Source organism: Camelus ferus, chromosome 15 (genome assembly GCF_009834535.1).
Source record: "Camelus ferus isolate YT-003-E chromosome 15, BCGSAC_Cfer_1.0, whole genome shotgun sequence".
Classification (NCBI taxonomy): domain Eukaryota; kingdom Metazoa; phylum Chordata; class Mammalia; order Artiodactyla; family Camelidae; genus Camelus; species Camelus ferus.
This window is the reverse complement of record NC_045710.1, coordinates 48,519,483-48,546,828: the sequence shown is the minus strand read 5'-3', so window position 1 is coordinate 48,546,828 and position 27,346 is coordinate 48,519,483. Positions and strand designations below refer to the sequence as shown.

General features: G+C 43.9%; 1 long non-coding RNA gene across 2 annotated transcripts in view; it reads right to left on the bottom strand.

Annotated features, from left to right (window-relative positions):
* The window catches only part of LOC116669013, a 456,094-nt gene that overhangs the window by 305,341 nt on the left and 123,407 nt on the right, over positions 1–27,346 (bottom strand). For both annotated transcript variants that reach the window (XR_004326383.1, XR_004326384.1), the window contains exon 12: positions 14,936–15,025. This is a non-coding gene — a long non-coding RNA (uncharacterized LOC116669013). The remainder of the gene's footprint in view (positions 1–14,935; positions 15,026–27,346) is intronic.

Below are 27,346 nucleotides of genomic sequence, written 5' to 3'. Positions count from 1 at the left end.
CCAGATGTCTCTTGAAGTTGGATTCTCCCAGTGTCTTTCCACCTGCTCCCTAGTCACTGGGCCTCACTCCCACAAAAACAAGGCCTGGATCAGCCATAGTGATTCAGCTCAGCACCGTGAAAGACGGACCAGAAAATCCAAACTCCTCCTTAATAATCCCATCCCTTCAAATTGCCCAGTAGGATTTCAAGGTCTCATAGGGATCAGAAAACCTTCCTCGTCAATAAATGTTGACCCTGAAATTGAATAAATATTGCTCTTGGGTCCTGTGATCGTCCCTGCCTGACCAGCTAGGTCAGATGGGTTTTATGAGAATTAATTGAGATGAGTCTAAAATCTCTTTAATTCTGGGAAGGCAGCTCAAAATTCAAAAGACGAATATTATTACTAATTACGAGGCCCTGGTCAAAACAAAATTTCCCGTTCAGGTGGATTTGAAGAGAAAAGACACATCAAAACATTCCCCAGATCCAACGTTATCACCTCTTGGGAGCATTTCCTGAGTCCCTCAGACTTTATTGAATCACCATCATCTGGATTCTCCCAATGAACTCACACAGCACTTCCTCTGTGTTATGTTTTATAACAATGACCGGTGATTTTCTCATCTGTTCCCCTGCTGGACTGAAAGCTCCTTACGGGTGGACGGGAAGCTCATTGGTCTCCATCCCTGGTGGCTAGTGCAGTGCCTGCTACATAATAGGCACTCAACAAATGCCCGTTTATTTAATTAATGAGTTAGCTAATTAATAATTAACACAAATCAGCATATGCTGAGTGCCAAATAATCGGTAAATACCAGTGGTTTAAGATTCAAAGCAGGACAAGAAAAATGCAAAATGTGTTAGTAAAGTAAAAGATTTATAGAAGAGTTAGAATTGGAAGAAACACAAGGATGAAATCCATTCATCCATCTGTCTGTCCATCCAGTAACCACTGCATCTTACTACAGACCACGGAAATGCACAGACCTAGAGATTCAATTTCAGGGAGAGGGGATGGCATGGATAAACCTTCGAAAGTCCTAAATATGAATATATTTATAAAGTAACAAGCAGAGAAGTTTGTTGAAGTGGAGAAGTGAGAAGTTAGGTTTTTGAAGCAGATTGGTGTCAGATGGTGCCAGGCATTGATTACTTGGCTTGAGAGTTTGTACTTTATTCTATAAGCCACGCAGAGCTGGTTTGCAGAGGGGCAAGATGGATGGGTTGCAGAGAGCAAGGGCTGGAGGCAGGATCTGTTAGGAGGCTGGTATAGGAATTCACAAGAGAGGGGAATGGCAGTGTCCACAATTAGGCTACTAGAGAATTATCCCCTAGGGACTTGCTCTGTGTACTGATTTAGGTTGTAGACGCTCCTGTGAAGATATCGTGCACATGTTGCTTTTTAAGGAGGAGCATGGGTATTAGAATTAAGCAACATTTAATTCAAGGCCTTGCACTATTTCAGCTTGGGGGCAGCATCACTCAAGAGGTTAAGGCGACTGGTAAGTCCTGAGGGAGCTGTCAGCTACCTCATCTTCTAGGCTTCCCTCTGTACCAACCATAAACATCTTAGCCTGAAAAGGCATGTGTTAGAAAATGACAGGCCCTGATCGTTTACAATGGCATCTTTATTTCTGATTGGACTTAGATTACAAATTTTCCCCAAGATAACTCATATAGTTGCTTACTCATTCATTCTCTACTAGGATGGAGAAAATGAATAAACATAGACCCACTAAATTATTAAAATTTTCCTCAAAATCTCAAAAACAGAATTGACCCTCCCAATGAGACACTGACATTATTATTATTAACTTGTATCTTCCGAAGTTTGTCCTTGATAAAGTTTGTTTGTACCCAATTCAAAAATATTTTTAGGATGCGGGGAATCGTGCAAGAAGCTTTTCAACAGACTTTAAGAAAATCAAATTTGTCCTTCCCCTAGCAATTGGGTCAAGGGACAGAAATACCCAAATCAAATGACAACCTTATCTTCCCAAACATTTTCCAAAAGACTCTCCCATGTTGGGCCCAACAGCAGCCGTCTGTGACTGCTTCTCCTGTATCGTTCCCCCACTCCTATTTTTACTTTCAATGCAAACTTTTTCTTTTGCTGTTTCCCACAATAGTTTTAGCCTTTCTTGGTAATCTAATGCCCTAGCCAATTTCCTGAGGTAAAGATGTGTTTATATAAAAATTGCTATCAGAAAAACAGTTCAAGCAATGAGAGAAGTCAGTGTACATTTTAACTGACAACTACATAAATAGATGGAGACGGAGTCACATTTCAGAGTCTTGAACTGTTATGTACATTGCCTTGTTCCCTTGCCTGGACCTAAAGCACAGACTACATACTCACAAAAACTTGTTCAACCAATGTTTATGTTTGAGTGCCTACTATGTGGTGGGCGCTGGGCTAGGCAGTGAGGTTGCACCAAGGGGCAAAACTGCATATGACCACGACGTGTGCAGCTTGCCAACTTATATTTTGTCTATTGACACATGGCACTTACACTTCGCAATTCGATTTTAAGCTCTGAGAGGGCAGAGACCAGGCTTCATGAATGCCTTATTCACCACTACTCTTCCTAGACCGGACACGGACTAGACATCGACAAGGAAAATCACAGTTTCCTTCCCTGGTGATGTCCCTTGCTTTGACCTCCTCCGTTGTGCCTTTAGATACATGAGTTGTCGAATCTAGGCTTTGACATGCCGCTTTGAGTTGGTTACTTATACACGCAGATTTAGCTGCCTCATTTATAAAATCAGTCCAGTAATGTCTGCTCTCCTACTTAGCGGTTACTTTGCAGCTTACATGAGAGAAAGGCCTATGAAAGCTTTTGGTACACTCTTATTAACATCAACGTAGGAAGTTTTTTTGTTGACTCTTACGATGGCTCAGAATGATTCTTTGGTTGGTTCAGAAATGAACGCTTTAGCTCTTGAAGTAAGACACAGAGCTCTTTGAAGACAGGGCTCCATGCTGCCTAAGGCAATGGTGGGTCTACAACCACACAGGGAAGACAAGAATGAATGGATAAATGCTGAGCACTGGTTGCAGAGCACACAGTCATATCTAGTGGGGAAAGGCACACATGTAGAGCTACCAAAAAGAACCTGATTATGTTAGGAGATCAAACCAGCGAGGCAGTGAAACCTATAATCTGTGTTATCTAACGCGGTCACTGGTAAATACATGTGGTATTTGAACCCATGGAATGCGACCACCACAACTTGAAGAACTCAATTTTTAACTGTTTACTTTTAATTAATTTAAATTTAAACAGCCACCAGGGGCTGGCGGCTACCCCACTGGACAGCACAGTTCCAGTCTCAGTGTGGCCATTGGTTACGCCATTAGCTGTACAACACTGGGAAAATCTGTCACCTTCTTGGAGCCTCAAATTCTCTCAGAGGAAGCTAGATTAAATAATCCCCTAGGTACCTCTTTCAGGTAAAATGTTGCATGAATGAAAATGCAAGGATAACAGTTTAGACACAGGAGGTAGTCCTAGCTCCATACAGATTTAATACTTGCACGTAGCATACGGAAAATCTCTAAATGCTAGCTCTTAGCCTATCTGTGCCTTGGTTCCTTCTTCTATAAAGATGCATTAATAAGAGAAACTACCTCTTACTCCAAGATGGGGATTCAATAATTTAAGAAATGTAAAGTAACAGCACAGTTCTTGATGCACAGACAGCAACGGTGAAATGTTAGCCTTTTTTATGATGATCACTAACTCGCCATGATAATAAATATCAACGTCCCTTCCACTCTCCGAGCTCCAGTTTCTTCCTTCAACTCGTGCCATCTCAGCTACGGAGGCTTCTGTGAGAATAAAATGAGCTGATACACACAACTAATCTGAAATGCTAAAAATATTAGTTCCTATCTCATTTATTTAAATCTTGAATTTAGTTACACTTTAGGTAAATCCAAGCTCTCGTCATGGATTCAACGAATATTTAGAGTGCCTACTAGGTGCCCAGGACTGTTTTTCAGGTAGCAGCTTATAGCAGAGAACAAAACAATGGCCCTGTCCTTTGGGAGTTTACTTTTTGGGTTTGTGGGCACACACACACACACACACACACACACTGTTTTTGTCTTCTCTGGAGTCAAGCTGTCTCAGTTCAATTCTCCGCTCTGCCACTGACTAATTGCATAACTCTAAGCAAGCTGCTTAACTTTTTAAGCCTCTGTTAGCTTATCTGTGAAAGGGGGCTAATAGCGAAAACGTTTAAAGATTAACTGAAGCAGTGAGCGTGAAGTGCTCAGCACAGTACCTGGCGCTCTGTGCGGGGTAAGTAGACGGTAGCTATTACTGTTTCTATTATTAGAGCGTAGAAAACCTGCTCTCCCCCTAGGGTTCCACCCTTTGTGGGGTTGCGGGGTTTGCAAGTGAAGCAAGAGCTGAGAAGCCACGAGCGATCCCACTTCCCAGTTCCTCTGGGGCTTCTGAACAATTGTCCATCTTGAACTCCCCCAGACAGAACACTCAGAAATACCAGGCTTTGAGCTTTTTGGACTTTTTCAAAGAAGAGGAGTCCTGATCTATTCTGCTTCAGAAAAATAAGTTTTTCTTAGGGAGGGAAGGGGTCTGAGGGAAAACAGCTTGCACACTAGAACGTCTGGGAGACGTGTGTAGGGATGCAGAGGAGGGTACACGGTGAAAATGGAGGAACACTGTCCTCTCCCAGGCTCTATTCAAAGCAGACCCATCCCTGCATTTCCCTGGTATTTTCCTGAGATGCTTTTTTCCAACACCAGTCAATGCCTAGAAGAGGAATCTCCATGGGAAGTGGAGATCATTTGCCAGCTGGTTATCAGAATAATGGCCCTTGCCTAATTCAAAAAGATACATGCATGCCAGTGTTCATAGCAACACTATTTACAATAGCCAAGACATGGAAACAACCTAAATGTCCATCAACAGATGACTGGATAAAGAAGCTATAGGATATTCATACAGTGGAATACTACCTAGCCATAAAAAATGACAAAATAATGCCATTTGCAGTAACATGGATGGCCCTGGGGATGGTCATTCTAAGCGAAGTAAGTCAGAAAGAAAAAGAAAAATACCATATCATTCATATGTGGAACCTAAAGAAAATGACACAGATGAACTTACTTACAAAACAGAAACAGACTCACATTTGTAGAGAACAAGCATTTGGTTACCAGGGTCAGGGAGAATGGAGATGGAAAGGGATAAATTGGGAGCTCGAGATTTGCAGATACGAACTACTATCCATAAAATAGATAAAATAAGTTTCTACTGCACAGCACAGGGAACTACATTCAGTATCTTGTACTAACCTATAACGAAACAGAATATGAAAATGAATATGTGTATGTATATGTATGACTGAACCATCATGTTGCATAACAGAAAATGATAGAAACTTGTAAACTGACTATACTTGAAAGATAGAAAGAAGGAAGAAAGAGGAAGGAAGGAAGGAAGGAAGGAAGGAAGGAAGGAAGGAAGGAAAGAAAGGAAGGAAGGAAGGAAGGAAGGAAAGAAAGGAAGAAAGGAAGAAAGGAAGAAAGAAAGAAAGAAAGAAAGAAAGAAAGAAAGAAAGAAAGGGAAAGAAAGAACGAATGGAAGGAAGGACGGTCCTCACCTTGATGCACAGGCTGCCTACTGATAACACAGCAGTATTATCTGTGAGGACCCCTTCTCTTTTCCACACTTGGCATAAAGGATATTTTTTGTGATATTTTCCTCCTCTTTAAGACTCAATTGGAGGCTCATTTTTGCCTCATTTTGTTCTATGCATGAGAAGAATTGAGAGCTGGAGAAGGATATATGTCCCTGAAAGACGACTCCAGATCCTTGCTACTCTCAGAAGAGCTTGCAAGTATTCAACCCTCAAAGTTTATTATGAATCAACAAAGATGTGTCCTGGGAAGAGCCAGGCTGACTCTGTGGCTAGGTGGCTGCCTATGAGCAATGCTTCCAGAGCTTAAAGGATCATAGGCTGTTTACGTCACTGTTTATGTCCCTGCCCCCAGGATCTACAATGTCACCATTGCTTCTTTCTTTGGATCATGGCATTGAAGACCTGGGATAAAACAGGAACCCTGCCTGGGAACTGAGCTATGAGACTCCATCAGTGCTCACTCCTCAGAGGTCCACAGACAGGGGAACTTGGGTATGGGAGAGAACCAGGGTAAGGGTCCTGGGGAAACAAGGGTGGGGCTCTGCAGAGGGTAGGGGTCAGGGAGTCCTGCTTGAGAGCTATCGGGCCTTTACAGGCCTGTAAGTGCTGGGGGTCAGGTAAGGACAGGTAGGGAAAAAAAGGAAAGAAAGAGTCTGAGAAGGAGAGAGAAGTTCATTGCAAAGACCGTCACCTTCGCTATTTTGCTGAGGGAGCAACCAGCTGCCTTGTTACGTAAAGAGCTGGTCAGGGTGAGCCCATAACTCATGGAGTCTGTCTTCCCTTTCTGGAAGTTGCAATTGTGAACTCTGGCGATCTGGCAACATTAGGCAAGGATGCTGCCAACGGGAGGAAAGATCTAGCCCAACCCTGCAGGGGCCATCATCTGCTCGGCTCTTACAGCAACCTCGCCTTGTATGGCATTGGAATCATAGCTTTCCTTCCACCAGATGAAGTCCTCCGTTAATCCCCCGTCAGTTTCTAAAGCCACGCACTCCATAAATGACTGTCACAGCTGCTCCACAAAGTGTTTAGACGGCACTGGAGAAGGAACGCAATGCTTGTGACAGTACGGGACTCGCTCACTCCCCTTTCTGAAAGCCCGGGGCTTGAAGTTCCGGGTCCGATCCCAGAGTCACACAGCACACCCCTCCCCTCCTGTTTGGATGATTTCGTAAATTAGCAATGGAACAAACGTGGTTTCTTTGACATGTCGACTCTCTGCCCTCCACAGAACAGTCTGAGGGGCCTGAACTTCCTCAGCCGACACTTGGAGTCAGACAAAGCACTTCACGTGCCTCTGGGAAGAGGGTGACATTTATTTATTTATTTCCCCTTATTCATGAAGCGGCTTTCTTCTAAAGGCTGAGGTTAGGAGAGCGGTTCCAACACGGCAGAGGTCACGCTGCGTTGAAGCTGAAGTTGTCCCTCACGATAAACATGAACTGCTGTGACGACGGGAAGGGAAGAGGAAGAGTTGTCTCTCGGGGGCGGGGGTTGGGGGGTGGCTGAACGTGGGCAAAAGGGAAAGATGCATTTGATTGTGTTTACAAGATTCATTCACAGCACAGCAGGCAGTATTCACACCATCATATTCACCCTAACACAGACAATTTGATTTTCAACCTGGTTATCATGCATTCAGACATAGCAATACATGAAAATATATGCTTTAGCGGTGCATTTTAAACAAGGTTGCACACTTTAAGTCGGAATATATTAGAGGTGAGTGTTGAAGTTAGTGATTGTGGAAGTCCTGGAAATCTCCATTCAGCGCCTGGCATATGCTTTGAAATTACTCAAAAATTTTTTTACATTGTGTTCCAGCTGCTGACTGTGTATTTCGACATCTATATACATGCAGTCTGCAGTGAAAATGATAAACTTGCTTGCTTCTTACATTTTTCACCATTTGAAGTGTCTTTAACTTTCTTTAGAATCCCAAAGTAAAATGGAAACGTAACCCCACCCACACACCTTGAACCAATAACCATTACTATGATAGCTAGGCAGGAGATGATGGATTATCCGGCCCAACCCCCTCATCCGCTGACGGAGGAAGCTGAGCCAAGAGGCTTCAGGGGACTTTATCAAGGTCACACAATTAATTAGTGAAGAGTTGAGGTTAGATGCCATGCCTTCTGAATTTGGGTCTTCTGCCTTCCTGCCATTGGAACTGAATTAAATAAAATATGGGAGATAGACTACCTTTATCATATAGTTAAAATCAAAGTTTTTCTATCTCCAATCGAGCACATAGGCATATCTACCAAGGCTCCGGCCATCGTGGCCCCCAGTCTGCAGGCCTGAGAGTCAGCCAACACTGGTGGAAGATTAATTCACTGCAAAGAGGGCTTCCCCATCGCCTTCTGCTGCTTATGGTATTAGTCAATAAGGGATATTTCTTGGCAAGGAGGGGGCCAGAATGGATAGCGCTGGTCTTGGAAGACCTTGGTCTTTTAACACTATAGTGTGACCTCTGAGAATCGGTACTACTCCCAGAGAAACACCAATTGAAGTTTCAGCAGATGGACTTGTCTTTTCATCAGTGACAAATCTCTTTGTCAAGTGTGGTGACTAAAGACTTTGATATGGGTCCTGGGTCAAACACTCACACTTCACAAGCTGGAGATAATTGCTCCCCAGCGCTAATGAAGTAAGTGGGTACCTGGGACGCATCAGGGGACAGGCAACTCCAGGAGGAGGAGGGCACCAGGGGAAGAGGGGAGACAGAGTGGGGAGGCCCTCGTCTCTCCCTGCTCAGTCCAGTGGGCAGCTGTAACTGTGCCCCTGCTTTTCCACACTTCGCCGAGCCCACGTGGACTTCACAGCACAAATCACCAAGTTATTTTGCTCACAGAGTTCTGAGCAGTTTAGAAGGAGACAAGACTGGAAATCGCCCAAGAGGCTAGGATAGCGACTGAAGTCTGTGAGGACCGAGTTAAAAAGAGGCGTTGACCAAGCCTCCAACCCAGAGGCCTGAGTGAGACCCGTGGGGAAATGACTTAGGCAGTCTGGGAAAGAGCTGCCTGAAATAGGAATTTTTTAAATGTTGGAATTTTATAATTGTCTTGTCGTAAAATGTTTTAAAATGAGCGAGTTTCTAAGCAGTCTAGGAAGTAAATGAATGTAATTCATAATTGTTTTCCAGCCCTGGACAACCAAGGGCCTCCAGAAGGCTGGGGTGCTGTCCGGTCTGCCCTGCCTCCAAGCACTTGCGGCCAACGTGGTCTTCGGGAAGTTACCGAACCTCTCTGTGCATCAGACTCTTCATTGATAAAACTGTCATATCTCCCTTACAGGGCTGTAAAGATTTAAATTAGTTTATTATTAGAATTGAGTACTTAGAACAGTGCCTGATACATAGTAAGCACTCAGTAGAATGCTGGGGTCCATTTATTGCTCCACTTTGATGCAGGTGTTAGGCCAGGAAAAAAGATGGCAATGATTCCTTTTTTACCACTAATTATTCATAAATGTCTCCACAAACCAGACTCTGGTATTTCTTCTGGTACCACCTCCGTCCAAAATGACCTGACAGTCCCTCAAATTGCATCCTGCTTCAGAGAACATCGGGCATCTCACAGTGGGATAGAGCGTGCTGCTCGCCTTGAACCACACAGTTAACAACGCTGAACAATCATTTTTATCAGGATGAGAGTGGTGACAAGAAAATGAAAGGAGATGAAAGCAGCACAGATTCAACAGCAGCCTGCCAAAAAAACAAAAAGGAGATGCAAACGCCACACATTCATCAAGGCGGAGGCAAAACCATCTCTCCTCTCTTCTGTTTTCTTGGGCTTTCTCCATAAACTGAGCTCCACCAAGACAAAGGACAGAAGTGCTCTACATAAAATGATGATCTCCCTGGCTGCTTCCAACAGAATGCCTTCCTTTCTCTGGGAGCAGAATGCCGGCTTAGACAAGCCACCATCTGCTCCTCAGCCCCAGCGCTCCGGAGGCCCGCGTTGGGTGGGCCCAGACTTGGACTTGGGTTCGCTCTGTGCTCCTGCAGCCTCCCTCCCCCACCCAAGGTCTGCGCAAACCTTGGCGGGCCCCGGGTTGCAAGCCGGCGGCACCTCCCCACGACGTGGAAAGCATCATCTCTGTGGTGGTTTAAGTGTGTCGTTGACGCCCTTATCAAAGCCTGAGGTCCCGCCTTGCGCTCAGGAAAGCAGCTGGTGAATGCTGAGTTAGGCGGGCACTACGGACTGAGCAGCGGAGGCAGGCCCAGTGCTCAGCATATCCATGTGGACAGGTGTTTGACTCTGTGTTTTCCAGGTGGCCAGAAGGAAGCTGATGGTTTGGTGAAAGAGGAAGCCATCGGGAGAGGAACAGCTCCCCAGCACCGGCAAGAGCACAGAGCCAGCCACTTGGCCGTCAACCATCTGTTCACCAGACGTGGTCTTCAAGCCAGAGCTTTTCCTCTTGGGGTTCATACTGACTTTGAATTTTAATGGAGAGCCATAGGATTCTGCTGTCAGTTTGTGCTCTTTTGTGGAGAGTGGTCTTTGGACCAGGGGAGTTAACTAGGTCACTGGGATAAGTGGCAGCTGGTGTCTGCATCGGGGCATCTCTTCCCCCCTCAGCCCAGGCTGCCAGGTGTGGCGTGAGCAGCTGAGGGAGCTGCATGGTGTGTTCCTCTCCAGTGCCATGTCTGCCCGCACGGAGCAGCGAGCGGCGCGGGGGATGCTTTCTGGGCACGGGGATGACAGACGCCATCCACAGCGAGCCTCACCAGGAAACCGCAAACACAGACCAACAAACAAAACAGCTGTTCCTTGGAAGGCAGAAATCAAGGGGGCATCCAAGCGGCTTTTTTTTTGGCAGCAAGGAGAGTCACAAATGAGGTTTCAGTCCAATTAGGAGCCAAGGGGACTTGCAACCCATGCCTGATGGGGGTTTCAGTGACATGGGCTCCATGCCTCCACCAGGTACAAAGCCATTTCCAAGGTGAACCTGAGAAACCCCAGAGACTTTCACTGGAAGACCTCAAGGGAATTAGGGCAATGATACGAGAGGCCTGGGAGGGGAAAAAAAGAGGAGAAAAAGCAAGTCTGAAAGTCCTCGAGGACCCCCTGTGAAGGAAATTGGCACTCGGAAGCTATCTTCAAGGTGGGGCGGTAGAACCATCATTCTCAGAGTCCCTCCAAGAGCTCAGAGTAAATGGAGTTCGCTCGTCACAACGTAAGCGAGAGAAAGGGGCAGACCACCTGCCCCAGAGCTGGCACCGTGGGGCTCCTGCTACTCCTCCTTGGGTCCTGTGACCTGGTGGACCCCGGGAAGGCCGCTGTCAGCTTTCCCATGGCACTCAGTTCTGGCAAAGGAGCAAGTCCAGTGGCAGCCAAACCCTTGACGTGATCCCATCAGCCCCACAATGATGGAGCTGACTGGTGGCGGGCCACAGGAGCGTGGGGGCCCATCGCCTCCTGCCTCTGACTGCACGAGTCACAGCACTTCCCCTCTGGGAAGCCCGAGGAAGACTATTTCTGGAATTTGGGGTGCAGAATCCCTCTGTACAAATAAGTGAGAGACATCTCAAGGATCAGGGATGGTACCTTCTATCAGCATTTGTTTATAATTTATATTCTATTTTTTTAATTGAATTACAGTTCATTTACAGTGTTGTGTTAGTTTCTGGTATACAGCAATAGTGATTCAGTTATACATATATATTCTTTTTTATATTCTTTTTCATTATAGGTTACTGCAAGCTAGTGAATGTAGTTCCTTGTGCTATACAGTGGAAACTTGTTGTTTATCTATTTTACATATAGTAGTTTGTATCTGCTAATCCCAAATTCCTAATTTATCCTGACCCTCAACCTTTCCCCTTTGATAACCATAAGTTTGTTTTCTATGTCTTTGAGACATAGAAACAATAGAAACATAGAAACAATCATTTTTTTTTTAGATTTCACATATAAGTGATATCATATAGTACTTATCTTCCTCTGTCTGACTTACTTTACTTAATCTCTAGGTCCTTCCATGTTGCTGCAGACAGCATTGTTTCATTCTTTTTTTATGGTCGAGTCCATACAAAAGACTACTAGCCCATTGTGTATGTGTGTGTGTGTATATATATATATACACATATACACTGCATCTTCTTTATCCAATTATACATCAATGGACATTTAGGTTGTTTCCATGTCTAAATTGCTTCAAAAGGATCAAAGAATAATACAGTCATATGTACACATGCACACAGGTTAGTCTGGTTAAACAACCGTGGCAGTCAGCAGTGGCACTATGAAAACGTGGGACCAGGTAACCCTTTGTTATGACAGCCGGGGGAGGGTAGGGGCGTGCTGTGCACTGTAGGGTGTCCCTGGCCTCTGCTCACTAGACGCCCTGCCTTGAGAGTTACCAGATGAACATAAGAATGATACATAGATAGCTAATGTGTAGATGTATAATAATCAACAGTTACAGTCAGAAATAAGGAGCCCGATGTTTTTAAAAGTTGAGCGTTAACGTTAGCCTGCACAGGTTCGGAGAGAAGGAAGCCAGGGTGGGAGCCCGGCTGTCACAGTCCTGGCGCTGCTGGCGTTTCCCGAGTGCTTCTGCCCGGGTGCAGTGTGGTTTCATGCACGAATTCATTTGGTCCTTATTACCATCCCTATTTTGCCAGTGAGAAAAATGAGGCCTCGGGAGGTAAACTAACTTTTTGAAGGATGAGCAGCTAAAAAAAACCAAAAGGGCCAGAATATGACCAGTTTGGTTGCCCCGTAACTGCTTTACCTACACTCTCCCACATGACAGCATGAGCCACATGTGGCCACTGAACACGTGGAGGGTGACTAGTCCTAAATGAGATATGTGGTAAGTGTAAAAGACACTTCCCAAATTCCAGAGATCTGTTGAAATGATATTTTTGAATATGTTGGATTAAACAAAATATATTATTAAAACCAGCTGTATCTTCTTAAAAATGTTTTAACGTGGCCTATGTGTTCTGCATTAAATTTCTATTAAGCATTGATGTGCTAAACAATACTATCCCCCCAAGCATCAGTTTTAAGAAAGGCTGAAAAGGAAAGTCACGTGCTGTGGGCCAGGAGATAGGTACCTTCAGCAAGGGGGCCAGTATCGTCACCTTTTGTTATCAAATAAAAAATAAATGTAAGTAAAACCAAAGAAATCTTTTTTTAGAAATAAAGTTACTATAAAGTTGGTAAAGGGCCAAATATTAAAAAAAAAAGAGTTTCAAAGTATGTATTATCAAGTTCATATGTCAGCGTACGCTCTTCACTGACATCAGATGCTAATTATATGATCCCACAATGTGTCCTGGGTGGAGCTGCTGCTGGGCCTCATTGTCTCCTTCTCCATCATTCCACTCGCCTCACCTTTATGCATTTCAGCTGGTCCAGGGCAAAGGGAAATTTCCAGTCAACTTACAGTTCCAGTTGCTGGCACTATTTTTTTAATCTTACGCAGATTTGTCATTCAGAATGAGTCTCTGGGAGCTTTCTTACTACCTGTCCAACCAACCCACGATGTCCCGTGTGCCTCCCTCCCTTTGACTGGTGGTATCATCATCCATCGCAATCCCACCACTTCTCCGGGGCCAGGCCCTCAGAGGTAGGTAAGCCGGTAGGACTTGGGGGCCTGAATCCATTTCCCTGTGATCATGGACCAGATCTGTAAAGTGTGGTTGATGATAGTACCAACTTTGTAGAGTTGTTTTGAGGATTAACAAATTAACGCAGATGCAACCCCTGGAATACTGCCTGGCACATACTAGCTGCTTCGTACTGGATTTTCAGTGGTCTTTGGGTTTAAAGGGGGGGGGGGCCAAGTCATGTACGTGAGGATACACCCCTGTTCTCATCCACCCGTGCACTGGGGCCTATTCTCTCTCCCCCACTGGGGAGATCAGCGTGACAGCAGAGAGCAGCCAGGGTGACCAAAGACAGAGCAGGCAGCATACCAGCGATGGAAGAAAGTTGCTCCTACCACATTGTTATTAGAGTTTGATGAACAACTCTGATCATCACAGTTTAAAATTATGGGATTCGGGACCAAAGCTGAGGGATTTGTTTCAAATCGGATAAATCCCCAGCAGAGGAAGTCTCTAAAGCAGGCGCCGGGAGAGCACACCCAGGAGGCACACGCAACGGGCTGCAAAGGGCTTTGTTGGAAAGGCCCAGGGGCCCCACTCTGTTCCAGCGTGGGGCTGGGGTTTCAGGACAGAACAAAAGCTGGCGGCAGGCTGGAGACAGAGGAATGGTACACCACCTCCCACTCCGGTCAATAACGGGAGATGGATGATGGTACCCGCTGAATAACCTCACTTTGCAACTTTTATGCGAAGGTTTGACAAATGACACTAGCGAAAGGTACAAGGGAGTGATTAAAACCAGCCCTTGTGAAAGGCAGAGATAACTGTCCTGGGGCTCAAGTCTCCTTGAGTTCCCCCCATTCCCACCCCCAATCCCTGACACTGCCTTGTGTTTTCCAGAACTTTTCTCATCTAATCACATCCTTCTCTCCTCCCTCTATCCTCCCCATACAACAGACTTGTCTTTGGGACTATTTTATCCAGTAGACTCTATGTCGCTGGACTTGGAATAAAAGCTTGCCTTCCTGCCTGCCTGCCTGCCTGCCTGCCTGCCTGCCTGCCTGCTTGCCTTCCTTCAATGCACTAAAAGTCTCTTCAATTTGCTGTCGAGGCAGGAATTTTCAGCATGTGTTTAGCAGTAACAACTTGCCCAAAATCCTTACAAAGAACTTTTCCTATTGAGGAAAATCACCTGGAACTCCAATTAAAAACAGATTCTCAGGCCTCAAAGAAGAATTACTGAATCTGAATTTCCCTGGGAGATGGGGCTCTCTGGAGAGACCACGGGAATCTTACCATCAGAGAAGCCCAGAGAAACTGCTGAACGTCCTCTTACCACTTCCCTTGCAGGGAGTCGCTGCCTGGGGTAGAGAAAGACAGTTCCAGTGCTCTGATCTTAAAGCTCTGCCCTCTACTTGGCTCAAAGCTTCCACCAAACTTTGATTCAAGTGGTGACCACAAAAGGGACAAAACCCATCAAAGGCAAAAATCTCAGGGACCCAGTCTCTCAGATGTGCTGACGGCTCAGGGGAACCGGACTGACCCAGATCAGAGCCACTACAGCCAAGGAGGGCTGTGCCTCCAAAGAGTCCAGGATGTGGTGAGTGTGTTCGAAGGCACTGACAATGACAAGAAAATGAATTATGTTCAGGAACAGCAAGCCTCAGCGTGGTCTTAATCTCAGAGGATTTGGGAGCCGTCACCCTACCTTGCTGGTAAACATGAGTCCAGTTCCTTCCACCAGTCACTGGCAGGAAAACAATTCACCAAAGTCTTGTTTTTTAAGCATGTCCATTTCCTGGAGTGAGAAAAACATGGAAAAGAGCTTGACATAAACACCTTGAGAAAATGTGCTTAGGAGTCCAGACCTAAAATAACAAATGCTTTGACTCTAAATAGCTGTGTAGCTTGTGGGCAATCAAGTCCCACCCACCCCCCACCTTTACCCTGGGTAGAAGGAGGTATGGGCTACCCTGAAAAATCTTCTCTTTGTCCAGGCAGTGGGTCTGTAAAAACCATCACTGACCTGATGGAGGCATCGTTGGGCGCCACGTTTATTATTCCCTGCACCAACTTGGCAGATGATGCTAAGATAAGCCAGAGCTGGGTGTAGCATGCAGTTTGTTGATACTGGCCCTTGGAAAGAAATCACCAAGTGACTCCTACAACTTCTGTCTTCCTTGCCCCCACCATTTCCATGTGTTTCACATCTGCTGTATTAAACATAATATAATTATTATTATATGTCGGTACACGCTTAATAAACCCATGTGGGGAGAGGCAGGAGGGACAAGTGAGCGCCCTTCCAGGGTAGCCTGTGGGACAGGATGGGACAATTAAGGCATTTAAGAAGAAGGATCCAGGTATACAGGATTCTCCGGAGGCCCTCACGACTGCTGCAATCAGCAATGCGTGTGCAAGATAGCATGGAGAACCATAGAAAGGCAAGATTTCAGAACCTCACAGGACAGACCAAACACATTTAAAATGACATCTGTCACTAATACAAACGTTTATGGCACTGTTATGGGAGGGGAGGTAATATTAGGTGTCAGATGACCTAGAAGACGGAACAAGAGGGATATGGGGGCCCTGACCCTACTCTTTGCACAAAGAGACAGCCATGACCTACATCAGACTCAGGGTCACAAATGATCACCCCAAGAAATCCAAAGAAGGAAAGCTCCAAGGTAAAAGAATGAGCTTGGTGTTACCTGTCTAGTTTATGACCTTTTCCCTTTGCTTTTCTTCCTCTTTTTTTTTTTTTTTAACTGTCCTTCAAGGGGGCTGAAAAGCAATTTTCATGCTATGGCTCTAAATATCAGTTTATTCCTCTGATGGGGTTCCGAGCATGCCCAGTAGGGATGATTTAACACTGCGCTGACGACTTGCAACAGAAGAACGTCATGTGGAAAGGTAGTCTGCCACAGCTAATGGGCTCTCGTTTCAAAGGGATGCTGTGTGTACATTACCAGCGTATGGAGAAGGTGCAGAAAGGCCCAGGCAGCCATTAGGAATGGAGTGTTGTTGATGATGAAAAGGCACTTTGCCGGTGAGGGAATGGTGGGAGAGAGAAGGCTTATCTGTCTTTTTGATTAGAAATGCATGCTTCCTTTCATCATCTGAGCTGAAAAATTGGCTTCTGCTCTTGGTTTATGAAACCATTTTTCTTTTTCCTTTCTTCCCAGGTTTGCAAACTGCTTAATAAATTAGTTACTGTGAGGTACATGGGTGCCACAATAACCTTAGAGGCTTTTCCCAAATGCATCCTTAATATTTTATAAGTATTTAAATAGATTTATTCAATTTGAGCCGGCTGATTTATTAAAGCTGGCATTCTGGCACGAAAAGGGGGTTCTATGCAGATTGAAGCTGATCAAAACAAATTTAAGAAGCGCTCCCAATCCATAGGAAGTTTTTTTAGGAATGAGAGTTAAACTTTTGGATACAACTGGTTGTACAAACAAAGTGAAGAAACATCCAAAGCACAGAAGCTTGGCATGGGAGAACCAGGCCTGTGGCCACATAGGATGTTCTGAACAGTTCATGTATTTATTCGTTCACTCATTCAATCTACCTCACAGGGAGGGCTGGGAATTGTGCTAGGCACTGCTGTCTTTCTGTCCTTCTGCTCTACCCAGCTTTAAAAGATTACAGGACAAAACTTAAGGGTCTATATAGCTCTCAGCCCAAGGAAGGCCATGAAAGTCAGATCATCTTATATGTCACCATTCTGAATTGCAAATAAAAGTGACTCCTCTGTTTGACAGAAAGGACAGAGATTTTTGGCCCCAAAGGGAGGTTCTTATCTCCAGCAAAAGTGACAGTCTGCTAAGAGTTCCTACCAGATGACTGCCATGTCAGCAGGTCTGGGATGGCCAACATCACCCTCCCCCGAGTCATGCCTTGGGCATCCGTTATACCCGATGCTGGAACGACAGTGCTTCCAAATACCACCCCGAGCCTCTGATCAGAAAATCAGATTCCAGACTCCAGCAGTATCAGACACTCAAACAGAATCCTCCCTGTGTGTCCAAGTAATCTGTGCAAGTCTAAATTCTCCTCTACTGGATAAAAAAAAAAAAAAAAAAAAAAAGCAGACTTGGAGATTTGTATCAGGTCAAGACAGCATCGGAGAAAAGTAGTCAGAATTAAAGAGAACATAAATCATCTTTTCAAAGTATGTTTTTCCTTATTTCTTATTTCAGATTTCTAGACACATCATATTTGTCAAGTATTAAATCTAAATAGTCAGACATCCAATCCTAAAGGAGATGAATAATATTAGGAAGCACACAATGACCAATTTCAAGCAGCGTAATAGATAATGCCCCAGTGAAACTTTAGAGAGTATATGAACAATTAAGGTAATTATCCATACCAAAAACTATTTTACAGAAATGTGCTACAAAGAAAAAAAATTATGTTAGGGTCTAAATGATCAGAAAGAAAGCAGCAGCCACGTGGGCGATCTTTCCAAGGCCTTACCTCTTCTTTCCTCCACTACTATCTATTTGACTAAGAGAGCTGAAAATTATACCATTTGTGTTAGAATCAAATGCAAATGGAATAATTGTCCCTTCTCTAATCAAAACACATTTGTGGATTGAAATACCACATGGGGCAATTTTCAGTTAATCATGGATGTTAATAAATATGACTCTAAGCTCATAAACAAACATTACTTTGGCTAATATAATATAGGAAATTACTGTTAAGCTTGATCAGACATGTAGCAAAAACTGAACTTTGCAGAAAGTCAGCAAATGAACCGTCTGAAATAAAGATGCGCTTCAACAGTAATGAAAGATTAGATGTAGCTAAAATGCTTAGACAAATCATGCATTAGCCTTCGGAAATATTTAAAGCTGGCTTTGCTGAAAATGGCAAATATTAAGCATTATCAGAGTATTAGCTTCTTTAAAGAGCAAAACCCAGATGCTTAGTGATTGGAGATTTAAAAACTAGAAAATCAGGTTTACCAAAGTCAGTTACCCAGAGCCTGAATTATATCAAAGCCTCTAACAGCAAATAGTGTTTTCAAATGAAATGGAAATATTTAATACACATTCTATTTCCATCACTGAGCTTATAAACCAATTTGAGATTCCTTCCTTTAGCCGTCCCTAAATGTAAAATATGTATTTATTTTGGTGACAAAATACCTAAATGTCTATAAAAGTCTTCCAATCATCTGGAAGACCAGGGCTGGATTCAGATCTGCAGGGGCACTAGTACAGGAAAAGCTCACGGCACTAACTCCACTTCCTGCCATGCACTTCAAATAAAACACTAAGCTTAAACCCCAGACCTCTTAGGTATGCTAAACCCAAAACATCTTCTTTGTAGGTTTACTCATTTCCAAATTCTAGTATGTTCCTCAAAGCTGAGCTTTTCTTGTTTGAGGGGTCGGGACGCCTCCCCGTGCTTTCAGGGTCCCCTGCACGAAGTCCGCCTAAGAGCGACTGCCTTGAAGTGGAAGCAGTGTGAGCCAGCACTGACATGTAGGCTCTGGGGAGGAGAAGCGATGGGCTCTCTGCTACAATCTTCTCTCTATCTCTAGGTCCATGTGCAGATTAATCTCTACATATCTATGCGGCGAAGTGAAGTACAAGATCATACTCTAAGCATCTATGAAATGCAAGCTCTCGTCCAAAAACTTGCAGCAACAAAGGCCAAAATCAGCACTTCCTTTGGATTATTTAGGTAACTATCAGGCTTCCCCACTTTCACTGAAAATGTGGACCTATACGGAGAAAAGGAGAAGGATCCTGAGTAACAAATGAGTTCTCACTAAGGGGGCCATTTTCAATATGTGTGCAATCATTTTGTGATCTACCTTCCACTTCTTAGAAACTCCAGTATCGTCAAGTCTGGCCATCTATAATACGGCTGGTAAGAGTAATAACTGTATCTATTTACCACTCTGTACACATCAGGTTTTGTATTTCTGTTGCTTTAACTTACTAAACACAACAATTCTGTAAGTCAGGAACTGTTTTTCAATATGCATGTCTAAGATAAGAAAACAGAAGCTTAGGGAGGAAAAGAAATTTAACCTGGTTAATGGTGGAGCTGGGACTCGAACCTAGGCAGACTTCAGAACTGCCGGTGAGGGTTAGTAAAAACACAACCTTTTCCAACAGACGCTGTCAGTACTCTGAGTTGCTTATGTTAAGAGATTCTGTGCAAGCCAAAATTGCAAAATGTTCCCATTCATTGTGTAAGAGAAAAGAATTACCCCTATTTTTTAAAAAAAATAGAATTTCTGTTTTTAGCTTTAGGTTTGCAGCCCATTGCTCCATGTTCTCCATTATCAAGGAAACCAAGTAAAAGAAATATTTATTGTGCTGTGGGTCCTTGTCTGAATCACCTTGCCCTTCTTTCTTACTGAAAACCAGACTAAACATTTTGAAAGTCTACATTTTAAAATTTCCATCAGTAATGAGTAAACTGTACCTGGGGTGCTCTAACCAGCCCCCCACATGGTTAGCAGGCCCCACAATCTACAGATATAATTGCACTCGTGCATATTCCTGGCCTGACCCTTTCTGGGTCCATCCATTCTTGGATCCTCCTGATATGAAGTCCATGTAAAGCACTGGCTGTTCTGAAATTCACTGTTGGAAGGCCATCAAGGAGGCAATGAACTTTCAAGGCCTAGTATCTTAAAGGAGCCTATAAATGAAGTAGGTCAAGGATGAGGCCCATAAGTGGCTGGGAAAAAAAAAAAAAAATCTCCATTTAGTTTATACAACTTCAGCTTTCCTGGCTGTTCAGATTCCATATAAGGAAGAGTAACTTTTCAAGCCAGCAGGCCTGGACATATTTCTTGGCCTTATAATTCTCACAGATCTAGACATTCCAAGGTAGAGGGTCATTCAAACAGAGTTGTAATTTCTTGTGTATATTTATTTCCAAAGTATCTTATGCATAGTTTCCCAATGAAATCATAGATGGGGGCTAGGGGAATGCTAGCTGGGTTATTTTTCAGGCATGCCCAGAAGAAGCAGTCAAAAAGAACTGCTCTGAGCTTCTCAAGCAAATAGGCCAGACTTGAGCCGAACTATCCCCACTACTCTGGTCACTTGAATGGCAGCTTTTGTCTTGGAGATGATGGAAGAAGAGAAGAGGGAGGGAAGACATTCATACAATTTAAAAAATAAATTTCCCTATAAACACACAAGCCAGATTGGTAGGTTATGATACAGTCCAACAAGGATACACTGAGAGGCTAACCACCAGCATTCAAGTGTCTCCTCAAATCCCCACGACTCACCAACAGGGCCACCTTGAGCGCCCCACTCACTGCCTTAGTGCTTTGATCACCTCGTCTGTGCAACAACCAGGACAGACCAAGATGGCGGCATGTCAGCTCTGGATCTGGTAGCTACTAAAAACGAGACGTCAAGTGTTTAATATTTGTTTTCCTGTGCTCAAAAAGGAACTGAATAGTGTCTATATCATTTCACAACTTCAGCTGAAATTTGAGAGGCGGAATGACTAATAAAATGAGGAAGGTTTGAAAAGCAACACCAATCCAGGGCGCATCATTACTAACTCCACGATAATGAGAATACTGGGGTCAAAGTGCTGCTTAAACCTCATTACAAACCCTGAATTACCTAAGGAAAAAATAGGTTACTCTCTAGTCATCTAGCAAGTATTTATTATCATCCAATCATTCATTCAGCCCTTATTGACTGGGCATTTCTCTAGGCACTTGGGATACATCAGTGAATAAGAGAGGTGGAACCAGGCCCTCCTGGAGCTTACATTTTCATGGTGGGAGAAACTCAATAAACAATACAGAGAAGACATCAGACAATTCTCCTATAAATTAAAGCATGTTAAGTGCTAGGGAAGAAAGAGAAAGTTGGACAGCCTAAAGGATTGGGAAGTTGGGAGTTGGAGTTGGGCACTGGTGTAGATTGCTCTCTTAAAGTGGTCAGTGGAGGCTTCATTGAAAAAATGACTGACATTTGAGCAGAAACTTCTAGGTGGTAAGGGAGTGAGCTATGCAGGTATGTGGGAGAGAGCGCATCTAGGGTTGAAGGAACAGCAGGTAGCTATAAAGACGGTGGCTCTTTGCCCTAAGAGGACAAGAAGCCATTTGTTGCAGGGATTTGCCTAGAGAAGAGTGGTGACCTGACCATCTTTCTAAATTCAAAACCTGTATTAACATCCATAAAGGTTTCTTTGGACAGTTAAAATATGTATGTATGTAAGCACAGTCTCCTACGCTTATATACCTACCAAACTGCCATCAGGCACTGAGTATGGGTTTTCTAGTTGGAAGGACAGGACAGTGTTGCTCCATCAAACATTATTCTCCCATTAACACTAAAGCCTAACTCAAGCATTTGCAGAATTGAATTTTAATGGTGTTTGTTAAGTGCCCACTCCTGTGCCTGAAAACGGACCAGACACAGCTGGGAATGAAGACTTGTTCATTGGATTGGGAGATCTTCATGGGAGCTGGGAGGATGGTGTACGATACACAGTTTTGTCACTTGATTTTGCTCAATTTCCAGCTTCTCGTTTGCAAATCCAAAGGAGAATATCTTTTATTTCTCAAAGACTGGGTGAGGATTGAATGGAATAATGTGTCAAACACCTTTATGTTCTGGCTGCCCACAGGTTCCAAACATCATACACACATACTGCAGCTCGTCACTTAACAAATGCTGCTTATCTCTCCCCTGAGTTGATGAAAGATGTCATTATTTTAAAATTAAACTAAGATGCAGCCAAGGAGGTATCCAGTTTACTAGCAAAGTAGTCCCGTCTACATACCATCAGCAGAATAGGATTTTAAAAGACGTTCAGAAAGAATGGAGAACATGGAACCTGTGGGCAGCCAGAATGTAAAGTCAATCAGAGTGCATTGGGAGTGTGGGATTCCAGATAAGATCCCCAAGGAGAAACTCGAGTACCCCTCTAACGTGTAAGTAGTGTATAACACTCACTAGAACCTGAACTTACAGACAAAGGCAAGAGGGATAATGGCCAAAAAGATCTCTGCTCTTAAACCCCATTTTTGAGGAACTATTCCTAATTATAGTCAGCGGAGACTACAGAAAACATAACCTGGTGTTGGAAAGCTTGGGCATAGCCACTTACTTCTGCTGTGACCTTGATCCAGCTGCTGAGCCTGCTGGGATCTGAGATGGAGAGCCATCTAGCACAGACTGAGGTACGGAGATACTCGGGTCCAGGGAATCCCCAAAGTTACACGAGCAGCTGCCTCCATCTGCTAGTAAGTTCAGCAAAGAGGTTGCTGAGGGACATTACACTGGTTGACCTGCATCCCCAAAGCTGGACCCGTGGTGAGTGAGAGTCCAAGCCTTGAAAGGAAGGATCGGGTGCCATGTTACACACTCCGCCATAATGCGGTCCAGCTTTTGCCTGTGTCTGGCGCTCTCCCCGCCACCCCTACTCTCAGACCCCAAACCCTAGTGTTGCAAGGGCAGCAGGATCCAAAATAGGAATTGTGGCTTAGAAGAATCCATCAGAGGGCTTCTGTGCCTGAAAGAAAGGAAGGACCCAATAGAGCCTAGAGGCAACGTAGCTATGATACCCAATTAGCTGGGAGTTCATTTAGCAAACACAGTTCCCTTTATTTGATGTACTTTCAGCATTGCTTATGAGCTGTATCCTACTTAGGAGTATGAGCTCTCCAATTATTTGCCTTACATTATGAATCATTTATCTAGTCAATCTAATATTCTTCCCTTATGCATCTTAATACCTCAGTTAACTATTATGAGTCATTTGTTATTTGTATACCAGAAAACTGCTTTCCAAGTTATTACTTATTGGTCATAATCAATTAGGGAAGTTTTTAGACGATGGCTGTCTTATATAAATACACTGGTAAGGTTCAGGTCCTGTGATTTCTGACAATTAAATTGTTCTGTCACTTGGGGACTCTCATTAATCTCAACTTGTCATCCTTGTTTATGCAGGTTATAATGGGCTATGTGTGTAAGTGAAACGAGACACTAAAAGGCTTTGGCTTTTTAACTCTTTGATGAGACTAGAATTGAAATACTTTCTTAAAGGGGTGACTTTGATTTGTACAGCCTGAAGGAACTGGATTCCGGACAGTGGCTCATCCACTCCGCTATAACCCGCAGCCATCTTTATGTAGATTTGTAATTAAGAAACCAGAAAGAGATGAGCTGGCTCCTACCCACTCTACGTTCTTGATATCTGTATATCTAGAAAAGAAAATCTCAGAGAAGAAAATCCGATTGCATTGCTCTCTGTCTTTCCTGGTCAACATCTAAAAGCTCTGGGTGTAACTGTTACATAAGTGAGTGAAAGAAAAGAAGCATCAGAGTGGTCAGAAAGGTCCTGGAGAAAAATTTAGATGTCAAGTACCATCGGTGAAGATTTGATCCACGGCTGGGATTTCAATGCAGGGAGTTGTTTTGAGGGCTACTATGGGATTTATATTAAGATATAATTTATTGGACATCATTATTTATGATGTGAAATATGCAAACAGTGCATTAATTAAATTCAGGTGTCCCTACCTATAGCAAAACCTCTGACGATAATTAAATTATACAAAGTGACCCAAGTCAACAGATTAGAAATCTGAACAGAAATCTAAGAGCTTTAATAAAGTCATAAATCACTGTAAAGGAAAGGGTGGGTATTATTATTACATTGAGAGCAAGTCTGCAAAGAATGTGTAATAACAGAGCTGATGAAAAACGGATCTGAAATAGACCTGTAAGGAACAAGAGGAGCTCACCTGCCCAGATGAAGCTGCTAATCAGAAACTGGTTTAAAAATCACAGTTTGGCAAAAAATAAAATAAACAATTTTTTAAAGAGTCCAGATTCACCACTTTTGACTTCCCCCAAAAATTCAAGTGGTCTTGCATTTGCTAAGCGTGGTGGGGGGCCAGGTTCATTCTTTGGAGAAAGCTTTGGTAACTTTGAGCCTTCTGAGTAGTGTAATACCTTCGGACTCACTTCTGAAAAGCAGTCACCGTTATGCAAGGACTTTCCTCCCCAGGTTGGAACAGAATCACTCACTACTTAGCATCAGACATCCTTTATTGTGATTCTGTGATTCCACGCTTACTATTCTGTCCTCTCCACTGAGTCTTTCCTGTAGTGTCTTTCCTGTAGCAATACAGCTCTCATTGACTGAATGCCTATTATGTGCCAAGCACTATACTACATTCTCATCTATCTTCACAACAATCCTAGAAAGTAGATTTTTTTTTTATCATCTCTGGTATCCAGATATGGAGTTTCAGTAATTTGCTCAAGGTTAAGACAAGGATGTGAGCCCAATCTGCCTGCCTCTAGACTCCAACTTGAACCGCCCTACTGGCTTACCTCCCTCTTGGTGCCTGATTTACCCCTGAGCCCCATGTCAGTCCACTTCCCCATTAACCCCTCATCGATCTGAGAACCTTCATGGCAGCTGAGCCATCTATGATGCCAATTCCTTGACAGCAAGAACTACATCTTATTTACTTTTAAATCCTGCCCTGCCCCTCTGCCAGTGCCAAACACAAAGTAGTTGACAGTATTGGAGGGAGACAGTGAAAGAAAGAGGCAGATAGGAAGAGGGGATTGCTGAACCCAGTGACTGTATCAATCCAGCACAGAAAGCCATACAGTAAAGAAATACAGTGGAATGCTGGTTAGGAGACAGGGTGGCTCAGGCCACCTCTACTGCTGGGAGGTGTGTGTTGTTGAGCAGATAATTCAGTTTATCTTAGCCTCCATTCCTCATCTATAAAATGAGGAGTTGGCCCAAGTGACCACTCTGATCCCACACAGCTCCCACGTTCTCTGATTTTAGATTCATTTCAAAGGTGTTTCCTCCCAGCCCCACCAGGGGCCATGATAGACCTGTTTTGTACTAATTCCTTCCATGTACCAAGCACTTTGTGTCCATTAGCTTCCTGTGGTCCTCCTAACAATTCTGTAAGGATAGTATTATCATTCTCGTTCAGCAGAGAAAGTGGATCTTAGCAGGTTTACAAGCTCAAGGTCATGCAGTCAGTGAGAGGCTGTAAGGCAACCCTGATCTCATACATTTAGAAATTTACAAGTCTCCCCGAGCTTGAGAACTGTTAAAACTCTTAGCTAAATGGCTTCTTAGAAAGCACAAAATACTATCTTGTGACCCCGAAAAGTTTCCAGTGCAATTTCCTCAATCAAAAGGAATCCGGGACTTGAGAAAATGAAACAATCCCTGAGATGTGGTTTTTGGAATTGGCATGTTCACAGTCACAACTGCATCTCTAACCCTGGGCAAGCATCTCACAAAAACATCAGATCACTGCAAACCTGTCAACACTTGGCCGTCTCCGCCATGTCTCCCAAGGCCCGGCCCCCAGAGCACTTTCTGTCTGAACTGTTGGCTTGTCACTTAATCACACACTCCTTCATCTAGCTTGTTGCTTCGTGTGCCTTACTCTTGCCTGGCCAACACAAACACACATTCCTTAAGGACAGAAACTGAGCTTTATATTTCCTTCCAGCCTTACAGTCTCCACAACAGGGAGAACCCTTCAAATGATCCTCCCTTTCACTCAGTTTACTCATCACATTTTCAGCAGAGGATCAAACAATATTCTTTCTCGGCCCGAATTCTGGTGCCCTATAAGTACTAGCAACCCCACGGCCTAATTCTTACTTAACTGGAAACTACCTGAAAGGCTCTTTGGTACCGCATCATGCTGCTGAGCCTGGGGTCTGACTGCCAAGAACGGCATGGTGGCAAGATGTAGAAGATGAACAGAGGTATCTCCTGTCGTCCTGGGAGGGGTTCGATTTTAATAGGTGATAGTTTCCTATCAGTCCAAGGTTGAGTTGGAAATCAGGCCCAAGAAAGATGGAATATGATAGAATCATCTCAAGATCCCAGGGAATCCCACGAGGCCCTTCCCTTTCAGTTTTGCCATGCCTGTCCCATGACTCAAAGCTGAGAGCAATGACTTAAGATTCCTTCTACTCAGCAACCTGGATGAACCTGGTGCCTGACTTCCAGTTTAACAAATACTGCAGCAATAAATACTTCAGAAATCTCAAGATGACAGGACCTCAATTTAAAAAAAAAAAATGTACCAACTTAAAAGCATCACTCTGCCTGTAGAGCAAACGGGACTTGGGGTAAAGGTCTTGCTGTCCCTTTGAGGACCATGAACTTTGCAAATCAAGAGAGAAAAGCCTTAATCACTGGCCCTGAAACTCACCTGTCCTGGCAGAAGACACTCTACAGGGCGGTGTATTTCACCTCTGCCAGGGATAGGCTGTGATACGACAACAGGCAGTTGCCACTTAGGACAGAGCTGTTTGATTTCAACAAAACCAAAGATACCTTCAGGATATACCCTAGAGCAGTCAAAGTCCTTCCTTCTCTCTTCTAGCAAGTTCAGGTGCAAAACATTAAGATCTGTCATGGAAGTTGGGAGACAATTTGTGTTTTCATTCACTAAAGAAATTTATATCAACTGAAGATGGAAAGATAATAGTAGAACCAAGGACACTCAGGAAAAATAGTTACTCTGTGCTAAGTACATACTCTGTGCCTAGTTCCTTTATGTATCTTTTTCAGTTAATCTTCACAAAGACCCTATGAAGTAAGATCTATGCCTCCTTATTTTGTCCACAAATACCTCTGAGACCTCTAGTAATAACATATTGATTAAGTGCTGGGCTTCGCATGCAAATCCAGATCCTCCCAGCTCCAAGTCCGGGCTGTGGATCACCAAAATTTAGTTTGTGTCTATCCCGGCAGATGGCTGGATATTCAAGGCTGATCCTGGGGTTTGATTTGCATGATTAATAAAGTCGGAGGAATAAGGAAGAGTTGCCAACTTCCCTAGAAGCCTCCATTGGGCTGCAATGAGCAGGCGCGCTGGGTCCCTCAGGCTTGCCAGTAAAGGGACAGGACATGAATCTAAGGCTCAAGTCAAAGGGGGATGGTGGGAGGGCAGACTCTGAACATGTTTTTTGAAAGTGCTGTTGTTTGAAAAAGCTGCACGGTGTCAGGCCTGAGCAGGGATCCAGCTGTGAACAGCGCTCGGAGGAGTGTTGACGGGATCCGGGCGGTCCAGCTGTGAGGGGCCCGGAAGCACTTG